Below are 19,777 nucleotides of genomic sequence, written 5' to 3'. Positions count from 1 at the left end.
TGCTATTGAATAGTGAGAGATTATTTTGAAGTTTTATCATTTCTCAAATTACCAACCTACACTACAGCATTCGGTCACATGTGACACAGACCAGAGCCCATGAATCTTGAGGGAAAAATAAATAAATTCCTCCAGTGTATGGTGTTGCTAGAATCTGCTATGCTGTCGAGCTTTTGTATTGAATTAATTATCACATTAAGCTTTTTTTCAAATCCTGGGAGGGCTTCCTGGAATATAACTTCATTGTACATCAAGCAACATAAATATTTATAATTCAAAGCTGATATGAAGAGCATAGTGTAAGAAAAAAGTGAAATAAATAAAGGCAAATTCCTCAGGTTGAATGTAGTGATTTTGAATGACTTCTCCAATATTCCATCTCTAATAACTGGCATTTTAAGTTCTCTCCATTCTTCTATCAGAACCCTGTCACCATACTACGAACTTCATCAGAACCCAAAAATTGCTTTCGAAAGAGTTTGTATCGCTAAAATCATTAATATGCATAGCCTATTATGAATCATTCATGTATAGTTGAATAAGAACTGTTTCAAAATAGATTTAGAAATCTTACTAATATGTACGTGACTCTCACTTTAAGGTGTTGTAAGATGTTTGAGGGATGGGTTGTTTCTTTTCCTGAGTTAGCTTAGTTATGAAATAACTTATGCACTCAGTAAGAACATTTTGACCCATTCCTATGCACAATGTACTGTGCTAGAGCATAGAGATCCAGAAATAATAAATTTATATTTTTCCTGTCCTCAAGAACATCACGATTTCTGGACATTGACAATAAGTCTTGCCAATGATTTAGGGGAAAATGTTCTGATTTCAATGGATAAGAATGAGAGCCAAGGTAGATTGATGCACACCTAATCATTGGAACTGAAAATTAGCTTCCAAGAAACTAAAATGGCAAGACAAGGAAGCTTCCAATGTCCTTGACCTACTAGATAGGACAGTTGTCTTCTCTTATGTCTCTCATAATTGTCTCTATCCCCAGTCTCTCCTAGCATTAGTTCCTCATTATATTGGTTTTAATCACCTGCTATATTTTTTCTACGTATTTTACTACTCTTCAAATAAGCCTATATATAGCTTTTCAAATCACAGTGAAGACACAACAATGTACTTTTAGGGACCCAAAAACACTTTTTTTATTGGATATTTTATTTATTTGCATTTCAAATGTCACCCCCTTTCCCAGTTTTCCCTCTGGAAACCCCTACTGCATACTCCCCTCCGTCCCTCTGCTTCTATGAGGGCGCTCACACATACATTCACCTAGTCCCACCTCCCTACCCGGCAGTTTCCTACACTGGGGCATCCAGCCTTCACAGGACCAAGGGCCTCTCCTCCCATTAATGTCTGACAATATTATCCTCTGCTGCATATGCATCTGGAACCATGAGTCCCTCCATGTGTACACTTTGATTGATGTTTTATTCCCTGGAAGCCCTGGTGAGTCTGGTTGGTTGATATTGTTGTTTTTCCTATGGGTTGAAAGCCCCTTCAGCTCATTTAGTGTTTTCACTAACTCTTTCATTGTGACCCCATTCTTAGTCCAATGGTTGGCTGTAAGCATCTGCCTCTGTATTTGTCAAGCTCTGGCAGAGCCTCTCAGAAGACAGCTTTGTCAGGCTCCTGTCAGCAAGCACTTCTAAGCATCAGCAATAGTGTTTGGGTTTTGTGGTTGCATATGGGATGGATGCCAGGAGGGGCAGTCTCTGGAAGGCCTTTTCTTCAGTTTCTGCTCCACACTTTGTTTCCATATTTCCTCCCTTGAATATTTCTCCCCTTCTAAGAAAGACTGAAGCATCCAAATTTTGGTCTTTCTTCTTCTTGTGCCTCATGTGGTCTATCAATTGTATCTTGGCTATTCTGAGCATTTCGGCTAATATCCACTTATCAATGAGTGCATACCATGTATGTTATTTTGTGACTAAGTTACCACACTCAGGATGACATTTTCTAATTCCATCCATTTCCTTAATAATTTCATGAGGTCATTGTTTTAAATAGCTATGTAGTACTCCATTGTGTAAATGTACTACATTTTCTTTGTCCATTCCTATGTTGAAGGAAATCTGGGTTCTTTCCAGCTTCTGGCTATTATAAACGAGGCTGCTATGAACATTGTTGAGCATGTGTCCTTATTATATGTTGGAACATCTTTTGCATATATGCCCAGGACCTATGGCTAGGTCCTCAGATAGTACAATGTATTCAGTTATTAAAGCTAACTTTAAAAACCTAGTTTTTAATTAAACACAAGGAAAATAGTCCTAAACAGCCCTGATCATATATAGAGGCTGAAGAAAGGCTCAATAGTTCATATACAGCATTCACAGAGGATCCATTTCCAGTCTCCAGCTTGAACAATGAATGGCTCATAAACAACTGTAGCTCCATTCCCAGGAACAGCCAGATCATTTGGCCTGTGATTATCTGCACATGTGCACAGAGACATAAATGTGTGCACATACTCAAGTAAAAAGAAAAGCATGATGACATAGAAATTAATCAACCCATTTTCTTTTTTCTTTCTTTTCTTCTTTTTTTTAATAATCAGCCCATTTTTTTTTTGGTTGGGAGGTTTTTAATGACTTCTATTTCCTTATGTTATATGGGCCTGTTTATGAAATTTACATATTCTTTTTTTATTAGATATATTTCTTTAACTTCATTTCAAATGTTATTCCCTTTCCCGGTTTCTTGTCCATAACACCCCTCAAACCCTCCCCTTCCCTGTTATGGGTCTTCCCCCCATCAACCCACCTTACAGACCACCAACATTCCTCTGCACTGGGGGTCCAACCTTGGCAGGACCAAGGGCTTCCCCTCCTACTGGTGCCCCAACAAGGTTATTTTCTGCTACATAGGCAGTTGTAGCCCTGGGTCAGTCCATGTATAGTCTTTGGGTAGTGGGTTAGTCCCTGGAAGCTCTGGTTGGTTAGCATTGTTGTTCTTATGGAGTTACAAGCTCCTTAAGCTCTTTCAATCCTTCCTCTAAATCTTTCAATCATTCCCCCAAAGGGGGTCCTGTTCTCAGTTCAGTGAATTGCTGCTAGCATTGACATCTATATTGGACATGCTCTGGCTGTGTCTCTCAGGAGAGATCTGAATCCAGTCCCTTTCAGCAGGCACTTTTTAGCTTCATCAATCTTATCTAGTTTTGGTGGCTTTATATGTATGGGCCACATGTGGGGCAAACTCTGAAGGGCCATTCCTTCAGAATCTGCTCTAAACTTTTGGTTCCATATCCCCTCTTATGGATTTTTCCCCCTTTAAGAAGGAGTGGGAACATCCGAATTTTGGTCATCTTTCTTCTTGAGCTTCCTGTGGTCTTTGGGTTGCATCTTGGGTAATTCGAGCTTTTGGACTAATATCCACTTATCAATGAGAACCTACCAAGTGTGTTTTTCTTTGACTGGGTTACCTCATTAGGATGATTTTTTCTAGTTCATACCATTTGCCTATGAATTTCATGAAGTCATTGTTTTTGATAGCTGAGTAGTACTCCATTGTGTAAATGTACCACATTTTTTTTAATCCATTCCTCTGTTGAAGGGCATCTGGGTTCTTTCTAGCTTCTGGCTATCATAAATAAGGCTGCTATGAACATAGTGAAGCACGTGTCTTTGTTGTAGGTTGGAGCAACATTTAGGTATATGCCCAAGGGAGGTATAGCTGGATCCTCAGGTAGTGGAATGTCCAATTCTGAGGAACCTGACTTCCAGAGTTGTACCCGTTTGGAATCCCACCAACAATGGAGGAGTGTTCCTTTCTCCACATCCTTGCCAGCTTCTGCTGACACCTGAGTTTTTTATCTTAGCCATGTTGACTGGTATGAGGTAGAATCTCAGGGTTTTTTTTTTTTTTTTTTTTTTGATTTATACTTCCCTGATGACTATGGAAGTTGAACATTTCTTTAGGTGCTTCTCAGCCATTCCGTATTCCTCAAATGTGAATTATTTGTTTAGCTCAGTACCTCAATTTTTAATAGGGTTATTTGAGCTCTCTGGAGCCTAACTTCTTGAGTACTTTGTATATTTTGGATATTAGCCGTCTATCCGATGTAGGCTTGGTAAAAATCTTTTCCCAATCTCTTTGTTTTTGCCCTAATGACAATGTCTTTAGCCTTATAGAAACTTTGCAGTTTTATGAGGTGCCATTTGTCGATTTTGATCTTAGAGCATAAGCCATTGGTTTTTTTTGTTCAGGGAATTTTCCCCAGTGCTCATGTATACCACAGTCTTCCCCACGTTTTCTTCTATTAGTTTAAGTGTATTTATTTGATTTGATGTGGAGGTCCTTGATCCACTTGGAAATAAGCTTTGTACAGGGTGAAAGAATGAATTGATTTCCATTCTTCTACATGCAGACCTCCAGTTGAACCAGCACCATTTGTTAAAAACACTCTTTCTTCCATTGGATGGTTTTAGCTCCTTTGTCAAAGATCAAGTGACCATACATGTGTGGGTTCATTTCTGGGTCTTCAATTCTGTTCCACTGATCTATCTGCCTGTCTCTGTATCAATACCATACAGTTTTTATCACTATTGCTCTGTAATACTGCTTGAAGTCAGGGATGGTCATTCCCCCAGAAGTTCTTTTATTGTTGAGTATATTTTTCACTATCCTGGGTTTTTTGTTCTTCCAAATGAATTTGCAAATTGCTCTTTCTGTCTCTATAAAGAATTGAGTAGGAATTTTGAAGGCAATTGCATTGAATCTGTACATTGCTTTTGGAAAAATGGCCATTTTTACTATATTAATCCTGTTGACACATGAGCATGGGAAATCGTCCTCAATTTCTTTCTTTAGAGACTTGAAGTTCTTGTCATACAGATTTTTCACTTGCTTGGTTAAAGACATACTGAGATATTTTATATTATTTGGGACTATTGTGAAAGCTGTCATTTCCCTAATTTCTCAGCCTGATTATCCTTTGAGTAAAGGAAGGCTACTGATTTGTTTGAGTTAATTTTATACCCCGATACTTTGCTGAAGTTCTTTATCAGATTAAGTAGTTCCCTGGTGGAACTTTTGGGGTCACTTAAGTATACTATCATATCATCTGCAAATAGTGATACTTTGATTTCTTCCCTTCCAATTTGTATCCCTTTGACTTCCTTTCATTGTCTGATTCCTCTGGCTAGGACACCATGTACTATATTGAATAAGTAGGGAGAGAGTGAACATCCTTGTCTAGTCCTTGATTTTAGTGGGATTACTTCAAGTTACTCTCCATTTTGTTTGATTTTAGCTACTGGTTTGCTGTATATGGCTTTTACGTTTTGAGATATGGGCCTTGAAGTCCTGATCTTTCCAGGACTTTTATCTTGAAGGGGTTTTGAATTTTGTCAAATGTTTCTCATCATCTAATGAGATGATCATGTGGTTCTTAATTTTGAGTTTGTTTGGATAATGGATTACATTGATGGATTTTCTTATATTAAACCATCCTTGCATCCCTGGGATGAAGCCTACTTGATCGTGATGGATGATAGTTTGATGTGTACTTGGATTCAGTTTTCAAGAATTTTATTGAGTATTTTTGCATCAATATTCATTAGGGAAATTGGTCTCAAGTTCTGTTTCTTTGTTGGGTCTTTGTGTGGTTTCTGTATAAGAGTAATTGTCTCTTCATAGAAGGAATTTTGTAGTGCTGTGTCTGTTTCTATTTTGTGGAATAGTTTGGACAGTATTGGTATAAGGTCTTTTTTGAAGTTCTGATAGAATTCTGCACTAAATCTATCTGGTCCCAGACTCTTTTTGGTTGGCAGACTTTTAATAATTGCTTTTATTTCTTTAGGAGTTATGGGGGTTGTTTAGAGGGTGTATCTGTTCCTGATTTAACATTGGTACCTGGTATCTGTCTAGAAAATTGTCCATTTCCTCCAGATTTTCTAGTTTTGTTGAATATAGTCTTTTGTATTAGGATCTGATGATGTTTTGCATTTCCTCAAATTCTGTTGTTATGTCTCTCTTTTCATTTCTGATTTTGTTAATTTGGATACACACTTTGTGACCTCTGGTTAGTCTGGCTAAGGTTTTGTCTATCTTGTTGATGGTTTCAAAGAACCAGCTCCTGGTTTTATTGATTCTTTGTATAGTCAGTTTTGTTTCTACTTGGTTGATTTCAGCCCTGAGTTTGATTACTTCCTGTCTTCTACTCTCCTCGGATTTATTTCTTTTTGTTCTAGAGATTTTAGGTGTGTTGTCAAACTGTTGGCATATGCTCTCTTTTCTTTCTTTTTGCAGGGACTTAGATCTATGAGTTTTCCTCTTAGCACAGCTTTCATTGTGTCCCATAAGTTAAGGTATGTTGTACCTTCATTTTCATTAAATTCTAAGAAGTCTTTAATTTCTTTCTTTATTTCTTCCTTAACCAAGTTGTCATTGAGTAGGGCATTGTTCAATTTCCATGTATATGTGGGCTTTCTCTTTTTATTGTTGTTATTGAAGACCAGCCTTAGTCTGTGGTGATCTGATAGGATGCATGGGATTAATTCTATCTTCCTGTGTCTGTTGAGGCCTGTTTCATGACTGATTATATGGTCAATTTTGGAGAAGGTATCATGAGATGCTGAGAAGAAAGTATATCCTTTTGTTTTAGGATGGAATGTTCTATAAATATCTGTTAAATTCATTTGGTTCATAACTTCTGTTAGTTTCTCTATGTCTCTGTTTAATTTCTGTTTCCATGATATGTCCATTGATGATTGTGTTGTGTTGAAATCTCCAACTATTATTGTGTGAGTTGTAGTGTGTGGTTTGAGCTTTAGTAGGTTTTCTTTTACAAATTTAGGTGCCATTGCATTTGGAGCATAGATATTTAGGATTAAGAGTTCATCTTTGTAGATTTTTCATTTGATGAATATGAAGTGTCCTTTCTTATCTTTTTAATGACTTTTTGTTGAAAGTCAATTTTATTCAATATTAGAATGGCAACTCCAGCTTTTTTCTTTGGGTGATTTGCTTGGAAACTTATTTTCTAGCCCTTTACTCTGAGGTAGTGTCTGTCTTTGTCTCTTAGGTGTGTTTCCTGCATGCAGCAAAATGCTGGGTTCTCTTTCCATATCCAGTCTGTTAGTCTATGGGGAATTGAGTTGGTTGACGTTGAGAGATATTACGGAATAGTGATTGTCACTTCCTGTTATTTTCATTATTATGTTTGTGTGTCTCTCTTCTGGTTTCATTGCAAGGAGATTATATTCTTGCTCTCTGTACACTATAGTTTCCCTTCTTGTGTTGGAGTTTTCTGTTTATTATCCTTTGTAGGGCTGGATTTGTAGAAAGATGTTGCATAAATTTGGTTTTGTCATGGAATATCTTGGTTATTTTCACTTTCATATATTCTTTAACCAAAAGTTGCAGCTTCATTTAAATACTATTAATCTTTCGATTCATAACTGCTCTTAAATTATATATTATTTTATGTTTTAAGGTAGGCTATATATTATTCCTGCCTGTCACTGAACACCCATTATAGATTTGCTGATTGCTTGTGTATCACAATGATTTTTCTCATTCCAGTGAAGTTCCCTCATAGGGTGCCCTGCAATGCTTTGTTGAGCTTCCTCAGTGAGTTAGAGGAAGCAATCATATTCAGTCCTGGCAAGTTCTTTTCAGACGTCCCTATCAACTATAAGCATGCCTGAGACTGTTGAGACTTATGTGCAACTTGAGATAATTCTTCATTATTTTAGAATTTTTACATTGAGTGCAATTCAACATTTCTCTTTTAGCTTTATTCATGCAAAATAACCCCAATGTTTGCTATTGCTAATTGTACTGTAGTTGCGTTAACTAGAGAATGGCTATGACTCCTGGCTAGATAAAAGATTTCTGCTTGAGAGAAAATACCAGTGATTTTTTTTTTAAATAAGCTATCCTGTGTAGCAATATCCAACCTTAAATTTATTTCATTTACATTTCCATGCTTACACTTAAAATATGTTCATGGTATAATGGAATGTTTTATCATACATTTGAATTCGCTTTTTAAAATAAACTAAGGGGGGGTGGGAAATGTAAAAAAAATAAAAAATAAATGAAATGCTCTGATTCAAAAATTCACACACAAGTAATGTTATATAGATGGAATACTTTACCAATATATAAATATTATAATTAATAAAAAAGAGCTCATGAATCTTAAGAGAGCAAATAAAAGTATATGGAAAACCTAGAGGGAGGAAAGGGAAGGAGGAAGTGTTATGATACATTATATTTTCTCTCTCTTTCTCCCTCTCTCCATTCTTCCCTCTCTCTCTTTCTGTGTGTGTGTCTCTGTCTCTCTCTCTCGTACGTGTGTGTGTGTGTGTGTGTGTGTGTGTGTGTGTGTGTGTGTGTGTGTGTGTATTTGGAGGCTTAAACTGATCTTTGTTTAATTGGTAAAATTACATGCCATTAAACTGTGTTTATTCCTTGAAGCAGCAAAGTAATGATTAAGTAGCACACAAAGTCTTATTACTTTGGTCATGAAGCAAAACAAACCAAATAACTGTAGAACAAAGACTGCATAATACAATAGTCATAACTAAAGGAAGATTAAAGATTTTATTATCCTTTCCAACCATGATTAATGCTACTAAAACGGATATGATCTTTCTGAAAAAAGTTCCAAATATTTAGAATAGCTATTATTACTTCTCCTATAGGATCATTGATAATGAAAAATTTATTGAGATTTGTGACATGAAAGACATTATCTAAATAGTCATAGGAATCAATATGTGTGCTATTTAATTGGCCTAATTGTTGACAAATGAATAAATAGTATAATTGAAAATAGGCAAAAGGAATGATGAAGAGTTTTAGGCTAGTAGGAGGCTCTGGGAGGTTTTCAATTTTAGAGTTCTGGCTGAAGAAATGAATGTTGCTGGATGAAAATGCATTGATTAAAAATTTTACCTAATTATGTCCTCAACAATGTAGATTATGAGGCTAGAAATTAGCTTTACATTGATCCTAGATGTTCTAAGGAAAATTTTTATCATATCATTATACATTGTTTATTATTTGTAATACATTTCTCATATTATTAAACATTATTTATTTGGGTATATGTCTATGCACACATAGCTGTGTGTGAGGTGTTGTACAACACTATACTGACATTGGAAGCAAGGAGAATTTGTTGGGTGTCTTTTTCCCTTTTCATCTACTTTTTTGCAAAATGGGATTTTTCTGAATATGTAATAATAATAATAATAATAATGTATTATTGAGTCACCTCTCAAACCCTAAAATTTCAGTATTCTAAAGAAATTACGTACTTTTGTAGATAGAAATCTTTCTTTTAATAATTTTGTTTTTCTTGGAAATTTATGTATTCACATATCACATGATATCCCCTTTCCTCACTCTCCCCTTACCTCTCCTCCCTCCACTGCTTCTATGAGGATGCTTCCCAAATCCACCCACCCACTTCAACCTCAACGCCCTACATTAGGGAAAGGAACATGCATAGGACCAAGGGCCTTTATTCCCACTGATGCTAGACAATGCCAGACTCTGGCACATATATGAATGGAGTCTTGGGTCCCTCCATGTGTATTCATTGGTGGTTTAGTCACTGAGAACTCTGGTTAGTTAATATTGTTGTTCTTCCTATGGTGTTGCAAACCCCTTCTACTCCTTTCAGTCTTTTCTCTAACTCCTCCACTGTGGTCCCCTTGTTCAATCCAATGGTTAACTGCATGCATCCTCATCTGTATCAGTAGGGCTCTGGAAGATTGGGAGACTTTTAATGACTGCTTCCATTTCTTTCGTGGTTTTTGGATTGTTTAGACGGTTTATCTGATCTCTATTTAACTTTGTTACCTGGTATCTGTTTAGAAAATTGTCCATTTTCTCCAGATTTTCCAGATTTGTCGTATATATGATTTCCTAGTAAGATCTGATAATTTTTGAATTTCCTCAGATTATGTTGTTATGTCTCCCTTTTCATTTCTGATTTTGTTGATACTGTCTCAGTGCCCTCTGGTTAGTTTGACTAAAGCTTTATCTATTTTGTTCATTTTTTCAAAGAACCAGCTCCTGGTTTTGCTGATTCTTTGTATAGTTCTTTTTGTTTCTTCTTGGTTTACTTCAGCCCTGAGTTTGGCTATTTCCTGCTGTCTACTCCTCTTGGGTAAATTTGCTTCTTTTTGTTTTAAAGATTTCAGGTGCTCTGTCAAGCTGTTTGGTTATGCTTTCTCCAATTTCTTTTAAGACATGTTTATATGTGTATATATGTATTCATATATACATACATATGTAACTCAGAATACTTGAAAACAGAATATTTACTCTCTTATGTAACTTCTAAGCTGCTTGTTACCATGGATATTTATAGATAACATATAATTATTTAAAATATCAAAACTAGGTTGACTCAGAGGTGAAAGTCATAGGTTTGATGTATTGTGGTGAATGAATGCATTTGGAACTCATCCCTGTAAAGAACTGTCTTTTCAAAGCCTGGGAGTAGTCATGACCTGAAATATTGTGGAATACTATAGCTGAAAATCATGATCAATCTTCTCCCTACCCAGCAAAGGGTCAATATTAATGTTATATCTAGGCAAGAATTTTCTATAAAAATGAATAAAGATTAGTTTGAACAAAATTTCCTTAGGCAATAAGATATATCTACATAACTATTGGAACATTTTAAGACAGCAAATTCATAAATGTATTTTATACTATTCACAATTCAAGGGAACTATATTTGAAATTGAAATGATAAATCTCTCTGATCTCTAAAATATAAAATTAACTATTTTATTTAAAACTGATTATAAAGTCCCAAATGACAAATCTATCTTCTGTTAAAACCAAACAAAAGGTAAAGAAGAAATTCTTTATTTAGTATATCAAGCTGTTTTTATTTAACATCATTTTCAAAATCCAATTGACTTATTAGGTATGTAGAATTGTTACGGCCAAGAGTCCAATAAAAAGTTTGCAAATGTTATCTTGGTTATTGTCAATTATTGAGGAATGAATATAACAACAATCTTATAGTTAATGGGAGTATTATAGGAAATGGTGTGTCAAGAGAGGAAGAATCCATTCAATGGATTAGAGGGAAGAATGGGACTTTATGTGACCTGTAAAAGAACCTCAGAAGAAAACAATGGAACGCTCCCATACAGTACATCTTGTTCTGTATTAACTACTAGGACTGCTTCTAGTACAGGGTCAAATGCTTTGCCATCTGAGAAAAATAATGGACATGAATATTCTTCAAGAAAAATACTCTTCTATTTTATTACTGTACCTCAGGTATAGTCAGCCTCTGATTGCACTGACCGCAGGAGGCCCTCGGCTGGAATTACTCTATGCCATCAATTTCTGGAAGATATGACAGGGACTAGAGTCTGTTTATCCAGTAGTCAAAGGACCTGACAGATTCCTCATTTCCATAAGCTTCATAAGTGATATTTGACTTTGGCTAGATACAGAAAAGCAGCAAATTATGTCAAATAAAATGAACAGTTTAGATGCAAAAGAACAGAGCCAGAAATTGGTGTCCCAGAAACAAAGACTTTGAGAGAAAATCCACAGTGAAACCTTAAGCTACTCTAGCAGGGGAAGAAAATGTATTTGTGATAGAGTTGTAAGACTAGAATAAACAGCTTTATTGGAGTTTATGAAAAGTAGACTCTAAGAGCTACAACTACTGAAAACACATTTTAGCTAACATTTACAAAATTGTGCAATTATTAATTCCTCAATTTACCCATCTGGTTTTCTACATACTCCAAGATATAACTGGATTATATATGGATAATTCATATATTTATGCTATATTTTATTTGCTCAGGAATTTTAGCTTTCTGATAATCAAGAATGCAGCAAAAACACAGCATAAACTATGATTAATTTAGTTTATGCAAGTCTTATACTCATTTGAAGGAAGAAGGGATCTCCAGCTATGATTCAGCAAGGAGTACATGAAGCTGGGGATATAGCTCATTTGATAGAATATTTACAAAGCATACAGGAGTTTCTGATCCCAAACAATAGATAAATAGTTCTTGGTGGTAAATGTATATCGAGTCAGCATGAGGGAATAGGAAAAAAGAGGATTAGAAGTTCATGATCACTCTGAGCTACATAGCCAGACACAGGCCAGCCTTGTGTACAACTGGTTCTGTCTCAGAAGGAAGATTCTTATTTAGTTGGGTTCTTGTGTTGGGACTGGGAGAAGTATTCATGCACAGAAGTTGCCCAGGCCATTAGGTTCTGAAAACATCTCTAAGAAGATGATCAGCGAGAATATCCTGCCCTTTTCACTCAAAATCCAGGCAATGAATTCATATAGCTGCTTCAGGAACTGTGAACATGTGCTTTGGAGAGGAGGGCAACTACCTCAGTTGGATCCAGTATTGGGACACTTCAGCCAGAATTCCCTATAATCTAAATTTCTGACTCACGACATGCTTAAATGAGAAATGTTGCTTCACTTTGTTGAAATTCTGGTACCCCCTCACAAAATAACACATAAACAATACTTCTGAAAACAAACCCATGAATTCTGTACATTCAGAAACAAATTTATTATTCCAAAGTTCGAAAATCAAAAGGATCTAAATCAGTTAGCACCTAACGGAAATGGTTCACGATTTTCCACAAAGGTAATTTGAATCTATAAAATTAGAATATTTTGTCGTAAATAACTTGACCTGCATTATACAAGTAATTGCAGCTCATTTGTTCCGTAACCTAAATGTCAACCTATTACTTTCAGAAAACCTGCTACCTCTCTGAATTCTGAGGACAAAACCACTTTTTTTCTACTTTTTAAAAAAGTCTGAATAAGCATTATCTGTGGGATGAAAAATGTGTAACATTTATCTACTATATTTTAATGTAGATTTAAAAATAGTTAAAGAAAAAGATATATATTTTATAGGAATGTGGAAAGAAGAAAAATTAATTACCTAAGAGTTGATCTTCATTATAGATTCTGATGCATGCAGTTTTCCAAGAGACATGAAAAACCATCCACACACCCCAAATAGGGCACCAATGATGGACCAGATTATGATTACACGAAAGTTCAAGTTGGTGAGCCTGCAAGCCCATTTGGCTTACTTAGAAAGGACAGGTGAGAGGTTATATCTAGGATCATGGGTACTTGCAAAATGATGGCATAGAAAAGTCTCATTCCAGGCTAGATGGGAACACGCGCATGCGCGCACATGCACACACACACACACACACACACACACACACACACACACACAGAGAAAGACAGAGACAGAGACAGAGATAGAGAGACAGAGAGGGAGGGAGGGAGAGACAGAGAGAGAGAGGGAGAGACACAGAGAGACAGAGACAGAGAGACAGAGAGAGAAAGAAAGAGAGAGAGAGAGAAAGAAAGAGAGAGAGAGGCAGAGAGAGAGAGACAAAGAGAGAGAGAGAGAGAGAGAGAGAGAGAGAGAGAGAGAGAGAGAGACTGGAAGGTTAACTGAAAGGGAGACTCGATGACTGCTATGAAGAGACCTCGAAGACTTTTCTACTTTTTCTATGCCCTGTGTGTGGGCGTGTGTGTGTGTGCATGTCGCATGTGTGTGTGTGTGTGTGTGTGTGTGTGTGTGTGTGTGTGTGTGTTGCATGCTAATTTATCCCTAGACTATTAGGCTATGTGTACTTTGTGGAGACTTGCACACAGCTGGAATGAAGTCTGGGCAAGAAAGCAGGGGCAGCAGTGGGCTGATGGGGCTCATGGCCTTGTAGAACCCTTCTTCCTATAAGGGAAGATCAACGAGCACAACCTTAAGAGTAAGCTGTGAGTAATCCCAGGATTTCAGCCTTCCTTCAGTACTTTAGACCATTGGCTCAGGCTTTGCCTTGACTTTGTTTAGTGGAATGTTGTGTTTCTTAGCTTCATGGTTACCTCCTCCCAATTTTCCAGGTAAACTTTTGCTTTGGTGTCTGCTTTAGAAACAGATAATTTTCAAAGTGTTTGTAATGTTACTTAAACACTAGCACTGCAGTGCTCTTCAGTACTTGCGTTTGCTAACATAGAGTATGTTGGCTAAGTGGGTAAGCCTGGTTTTGTTGCTTTTGAACTTATCTGGCTGGTTCATCTCCCATGTATATTATTTCAGAATTTTCCATTACATAGTTTTTTGATTATTTGTAGTTGTTCGAAGAGCCACTGTAATTGTTTGGCTTAAGCCCTTTATTTTTCTCTGCTTTAAAATGAGAACACAATTTTTCATGCTATGAAATTAGATTTACAGTTTTGTCTTCAGTATCAGATTTATTGTTATTCATTTAGAGAAGATATTGCCTCTCAAAAATCTTTCTTTGAACTGTACGAGTTTAGCTTTGATTTTGATTCATGTCTCGGTTCTGCTTAAATTCCTCACTTATCTACACATTTTTTATTATATTGAAAATAGCAAAAATGTCTGGCTTAATGACTCCAAATATCTACTAATCCTTTGGCTTCTGGCATTTCTTTTTTTTTTTCATCTTTATTAACTTGAGAATTTCTTATTTACATTTTGATTGTTATTCCCCTTCACAATTTCCGGGCCAACATCCCCCTAACCCCTCCCCTCCCCTTCTATATGGGTGTTCCCCTCCCCATCCTCCCCCCATTACCGCCCTCCCCCCAACAATCACGTTCACTGGGGTTTCAGTCTTGGCAGGACCAAGGGCTCCCCCTTCCACTGGTGCTCTTACTAGGATATTCATTGCTACCTATGAGGTTGGAGCCCAGGGTCAGTCCATGTACAGTCTTTAGGTAGTGGCTTAGTCCCTGGAAGCTCTGGTTGGTTGGCATCGTTGTTCATATGGGGTCTCAAGCCCCTTCAAGCTCTTTCAGTCCTTTCTAAGATTCCTTCAATGGGGGTCCCATCCTCAGTTCAGTGGTTTGCTGCTGCCATTCGCCTATGTATTTGCTGTATTCTGTGTGTGTCTCTCAGGAGAGATCTACATCCGGTTCCTGTCAGCTTGTACTTCTTTGCTTCATCCATCTTATCTAGTTTGGTGACTGTATATGTATTGTCCACATGTGGGGCATGCTCTGAATGGGTGTTCCTTCTGCCTCTGTTGTAAACTTTGCCTCCCTATTCCCTCCCAAGGGTATTCTTGTTCCCCTTTTAAAGAAGGAGTGAAGCATTCACATTTTGGTCATCCTTCTTGAGTTTTATGTGTTCTGTGCATCTAGGGTAATTCGAGCATTTGAGCTAGTATTCACTTATCAATGAGTGCATACCATGTGTGTTTTTCTGTGATTGGGTTACCTCACTCAGGATGGTATTTTCCAGTTCCCTCCATTTGCCTATGAATTTCATAGTCATTGTTTTTGATAGCTGTGTAATATTCCATTGTGTAGATGTACCACATTTTCTCTATCCATCCCTCTGTTGAAGGGCATCTGGGTTCTTTACAGCTTCTGGCTATTATAAATAAGGCTGCTATGAACATAGTGGAGTATGTGTCTTTGTTATAAACTCTATTTCTATTGATTGATTTTTCTTTTTTCCTCTTTTTAAGTTTTACTTCAAATTTCCTGGATGGAGACTATTAATTAGATACAAACAGGTTTTATATTGAATATAAACAGTATGTTGCTATTTTTTAATTCGTAAGATTGTATTTATCTGTGTTTGTCAATACCAGGTTAGGGCATTGGATCCCATGGGGATGGATCACAAATCATTGCTAGTTGTCACCTGATGTGAATGCTGAGAACTGACTCATGGGTCACAATATGAATTAATCATTGATCAACTTTACCACAAGTATCTGTCTGGTTTTATATCCTTCAAAAGTCTTTGAGTATTGTCTTAGAATACTCTTGAATTGTTTTAAACTGTTTTATCTTTGTGACCGTTGCTTCCAAGATTTACTGCAAAAGAAATATTTGGCATTGCGCTATAGAGTAGTTTGTTTCCATTAAAATGGTAAATTTTCCCTTGCTCTTTGGAAAAACTGAAGTTCTTTGGTTTTGCTATTTAGTACTAGATGAGTTTCTAACTGTGTATGAAATCATGAGACTATTTAATCACAGAAATTAAAAGTTGGATGTTTTCATGACTGAGGGAAACTGTCTTACATTGATGGCTTAACTGGGGATTTGTGTTCATTTGAGTAGAGCCTCTGAGGAGCTCTTGAACTTCCTCTGCGGAGGCTTCTAGTACTTAGGACTCTCCTAGAGTCAATCGGTGGTAACTCTTCCAATCATACATTAACCTCCGGTGTCGCTTCCTGTCCTTTGCCTCTTTTATGAAGTGAATGTACCCTTGTGGAAGTTGTGCCTAAGGTCATCTCTTCTATTTTCCCTTCTTCTGGGACCTAGTTTCAGTGTATCAACTTCCTTATTCTCTGAAAAACATAGTTTTAAGTATTTGTATACCTTTATTTGTGAGTCTCAAATAGAAGGATAAAAGTAGTCAATGTGATGTCTCTTTGTCAGGAAATATTGGCAATAGGCAATGTTAATAATTTTCTTATATTTTAATATGTTTTTATACATTTTAGAAGTTTTGATTATCTATTGTAGATTTAATGTATGAAACGGTAATTTTTACATGGAAACATGGCTCTATTTATTTATTTATTTATTTATTTATTTATATGTATTTATTTGTGTATGTGTATATACTTGCCACAGCATAGGTGTACAGATTGGAAACTTTTTGGAGTCATTTCTTTCTTTGAAATTACTGAGGCAAGATGTTTTTATCTCTACTGTAACTTCTGTTTGACATTTCTGTCTCTGTCGCCATACCCAAGCTCACAGTAGGAGTTCTGGTAGTACAGCTGCAGTGAGTCTGAGGACTGAACTGTGGTTGTTCTGTTTTGGAGGATGGTGTTTTTACCTTCTGAGTCATCTTGCAGGACAAGTGCATTACTTAGAGTAACTACTACTTAGGTAATGGTATATTTTATGATGAAATCTGGAGATATCAGAAAATATAGCTTTATTGAATTTGTTCTTTTAAATTATATATCAATTTTCTTTCTTAGAGAAAAACTTTAATCTGGAAAACAGATTTATTATCTCTTTAATTGTTTTTGTATCACATCTATGTTCATGTGTTTTATTTTTACTATAAGTTAACTTTCCTTTACTCTGTGAATAGGAAATAATTATTTTCTATAGGAGCGACATCAGATGAGATCATTAAATAATCCTAACTTCATTATGTATCTTTCTCTTTGAATTAAAAGTCTTCGTCTACAGGATTATAGGTGTCTTTGGGCAATCTGGTATTACTCACTCCATAAAGTAATTTACCCAACTCTATTTCTCATTACCCCATTTTTTGCCATTCACTATTCACATATAGAGTTCCTCATACAAAAGAGATATCTCTGATTTTAATATAGTTTACTTCTTTATACTTCTTTGTAAACTATTTGGTGTGTGTGTGTGTGTGTGTGTGTGTGTGTGTGTGTATGTGTGTGATAATGTCCACTACAATCTGTGAAAAACTATCTTAACATTTTAACTGCTAGAATTTCAGCTATATAGTAAGGAATGAAAATCAAACAGCATTTTTATAGTGTTGTCAATTATGGTACAAATGTTGGAGACATAGAAATGTGTTTGGTTGTTTGTTTCTCTTGTATAGTCTTATAGCTTTACCACTACTCTACAAACATATTAATGAGACATTTGTAAAATATACTGATAGACTGATACATATTTTGCCATATTCTTGTGAAGGAGAAGAAAATTTTTGGTTTGTATTAGCTCAGGTTCATTCCCAGTATTTAGCCAGTTACCACACCCTAGTACAGTTCAAATTGTTGAAGGAGTTTTTAGCATAATAATGAATTCTAAGCCTTTTCAAATAAGACAGAATAGTGTGAAAATCTAGAAAGAGATTCTATGTTGTTGATTGCTTAAATTATTCATTATGGGCTCGATTTTTCACAGCTACCCATTGTCAGGAAAGCATCACAGACAAAATATTGTGGGAAACAGTGCAGTGACCAGAAGTAAAAGCTTTGCCTCGCTTTGGGTTGTCCCTTCACATGAATTCTTCTGTCAGAACGGTTGTAATATCAAAAGATTGATAGACATGTACACACCTATCTTTATTCTCCCTCTCCCTGGACTTTCATGTGTCCAAAGGTGGTGACAAATATTCGTGTAAACTGTTGTTATTGAACATGGAGCAGAGAGAGACAGAACGGAGATCCTGTCAAGTCCAATAAAATTGAGTTCACTCAAACAGCAGGCAGCTTTTCAACAGTGAATGAGCAGTTGGTTTCTGTGAAGCCTGGATGTTTTGTAGAGGGTTACTACGGTCTCCAATGGGTTTGTAGTATCAAAACTGAGGTGAGGTGTTGTTAATTAGCAACACTTTCTGAAAAATGTTTACACATGTTAACTTTTATATCACGTATTAACTACCTTTGGTAGTTTTGTTAACTTACATAATTTTGGTTGAAAATAATCAACAACAACAGCAGCAACAAACTTTTCCATTCCTGGATGTTCAACAAGTTAATAGACACTTGAGGTACAGATTATTCTTTTTACAATGAATAAAAGATGATTTATCAGACCCAAATATAAACCAAATTATGAAACTGATCTCTGTATTGAAATGAGTTTGAAGAAAAGACCTGAAAATTTACAAATTAATTTTCTCAAGCCTTCAAAGCTATTAATAAATATAGTGACATGGAACTCTAAAACAATAAAAAATATGTTTATCTAGTATAAATCCTCCCTAATATTTAGGAGATCATTTTTAAGTTGAACTGAACATATAACAATAAGTATATAAAAATTAATAGTTTAAATAATACATGTTTATGTATTAATTTTACTTTTTCTTTTCTTGAAAATAGATCCCTTTTCATATAATACATCCTGATTATGGTTTGCTCTTCCTCTATTCCTTTTAGTTCCATATCAACTCCCTTCTACCTGCATCAGAATACTCCCTGTACATAAAGAAGTTTCTAAGGAAAAATAACAAATAATATAATATGATTAAAGAAAAGAAAACACATTGGAATAGGACAGAGCAAACAGAAGGAAAAGAGCTCAAAAGAAGATACAATAAACAGATATAGACACAGTGTCCCATTCCTTGACATACTTAGTAATCCCATCAAAACAGTAAACTTCACACATAATATATTAATGAAGGATGTGTAGAGTAAAAATAAGAAAAGAATAAAATATAAAGGTAAAGTCAAAAACTGAAAAGGATGCAATTTAATTGAAAACACTTTTATATGATGTTATAAGACAATGAACATCTAAAGATGCTTTTCATTTCATTTTTTGTTGGGCATCTACTGATGGGCATTTGCCCTACTATCAAGAATAGATCATTTCCCACCCAGTAAAAATCCTCTTGGAAAATCAAAAATTTTGATTTGCAAGTAGTTATAAATTAGAAGTTGCGTCTAGGCTTACAATGGGGGCATGTGTATCTTATTCTTTTCATTTATTGGACCATATCTGCTGCAGTCCTGTACAGGTCCTGTGCATGCTGTGAAAATCTCTTTGAATTCATATGTATGTTGATCATGAGGATTCGGTTAACCTTGCTGTCTTGAAATCCTCCTTCCTTTCTGACTCTTATACTCTTTCTACCTCCTTTTCCACAGGGATTCCCTGAGACCTGATGGGAGAGATTTGATGGAGATATCCCATTTAGGGGTGAATGTTCTAAAGTCTTTCTCTCAAGGCTTGATATCTGCCTCTAGGTCTCTGTATTCATTCCTGTCTTTTGCAGGAGGAAGCATTCTTAGATGAATAAAGCACTAATTTATAAATAAAGTA

The 19,777-nt window shown here is 35.9% G+C and overlaps 1 long non-coding RNA gene across 1 annotated transcript in view; it reads left to right on the top strand.

Moving 5' to 3' along the window:
* LOC116908611 overlaps positions 1-19,777 on the top strand; it is a 751,718-nt gene that overhangs the window by 176,783 nt on the left and 555,158 nt on the right. The window lies entirely within an intron of this gene.

Source organism: Rattus rattus, chromosome 1, assembly GCF_011064425.1.
Source record: "Rattus rattus isolate New Zealand chromosome 1, Rrattus_CSIRO_v1, whole genome shotgun sequence".
In the NCBI taxonomy this organism is placed as follows: domain Eukaryota; kingdom Metazoa; phylum Chordata; class Mammalia; order Rodentia; family Muridae; genus Rattus; species Rattus rattus.
This window is presented reverse-complemented; position numbering and strand designations above follow the sequence as displayed.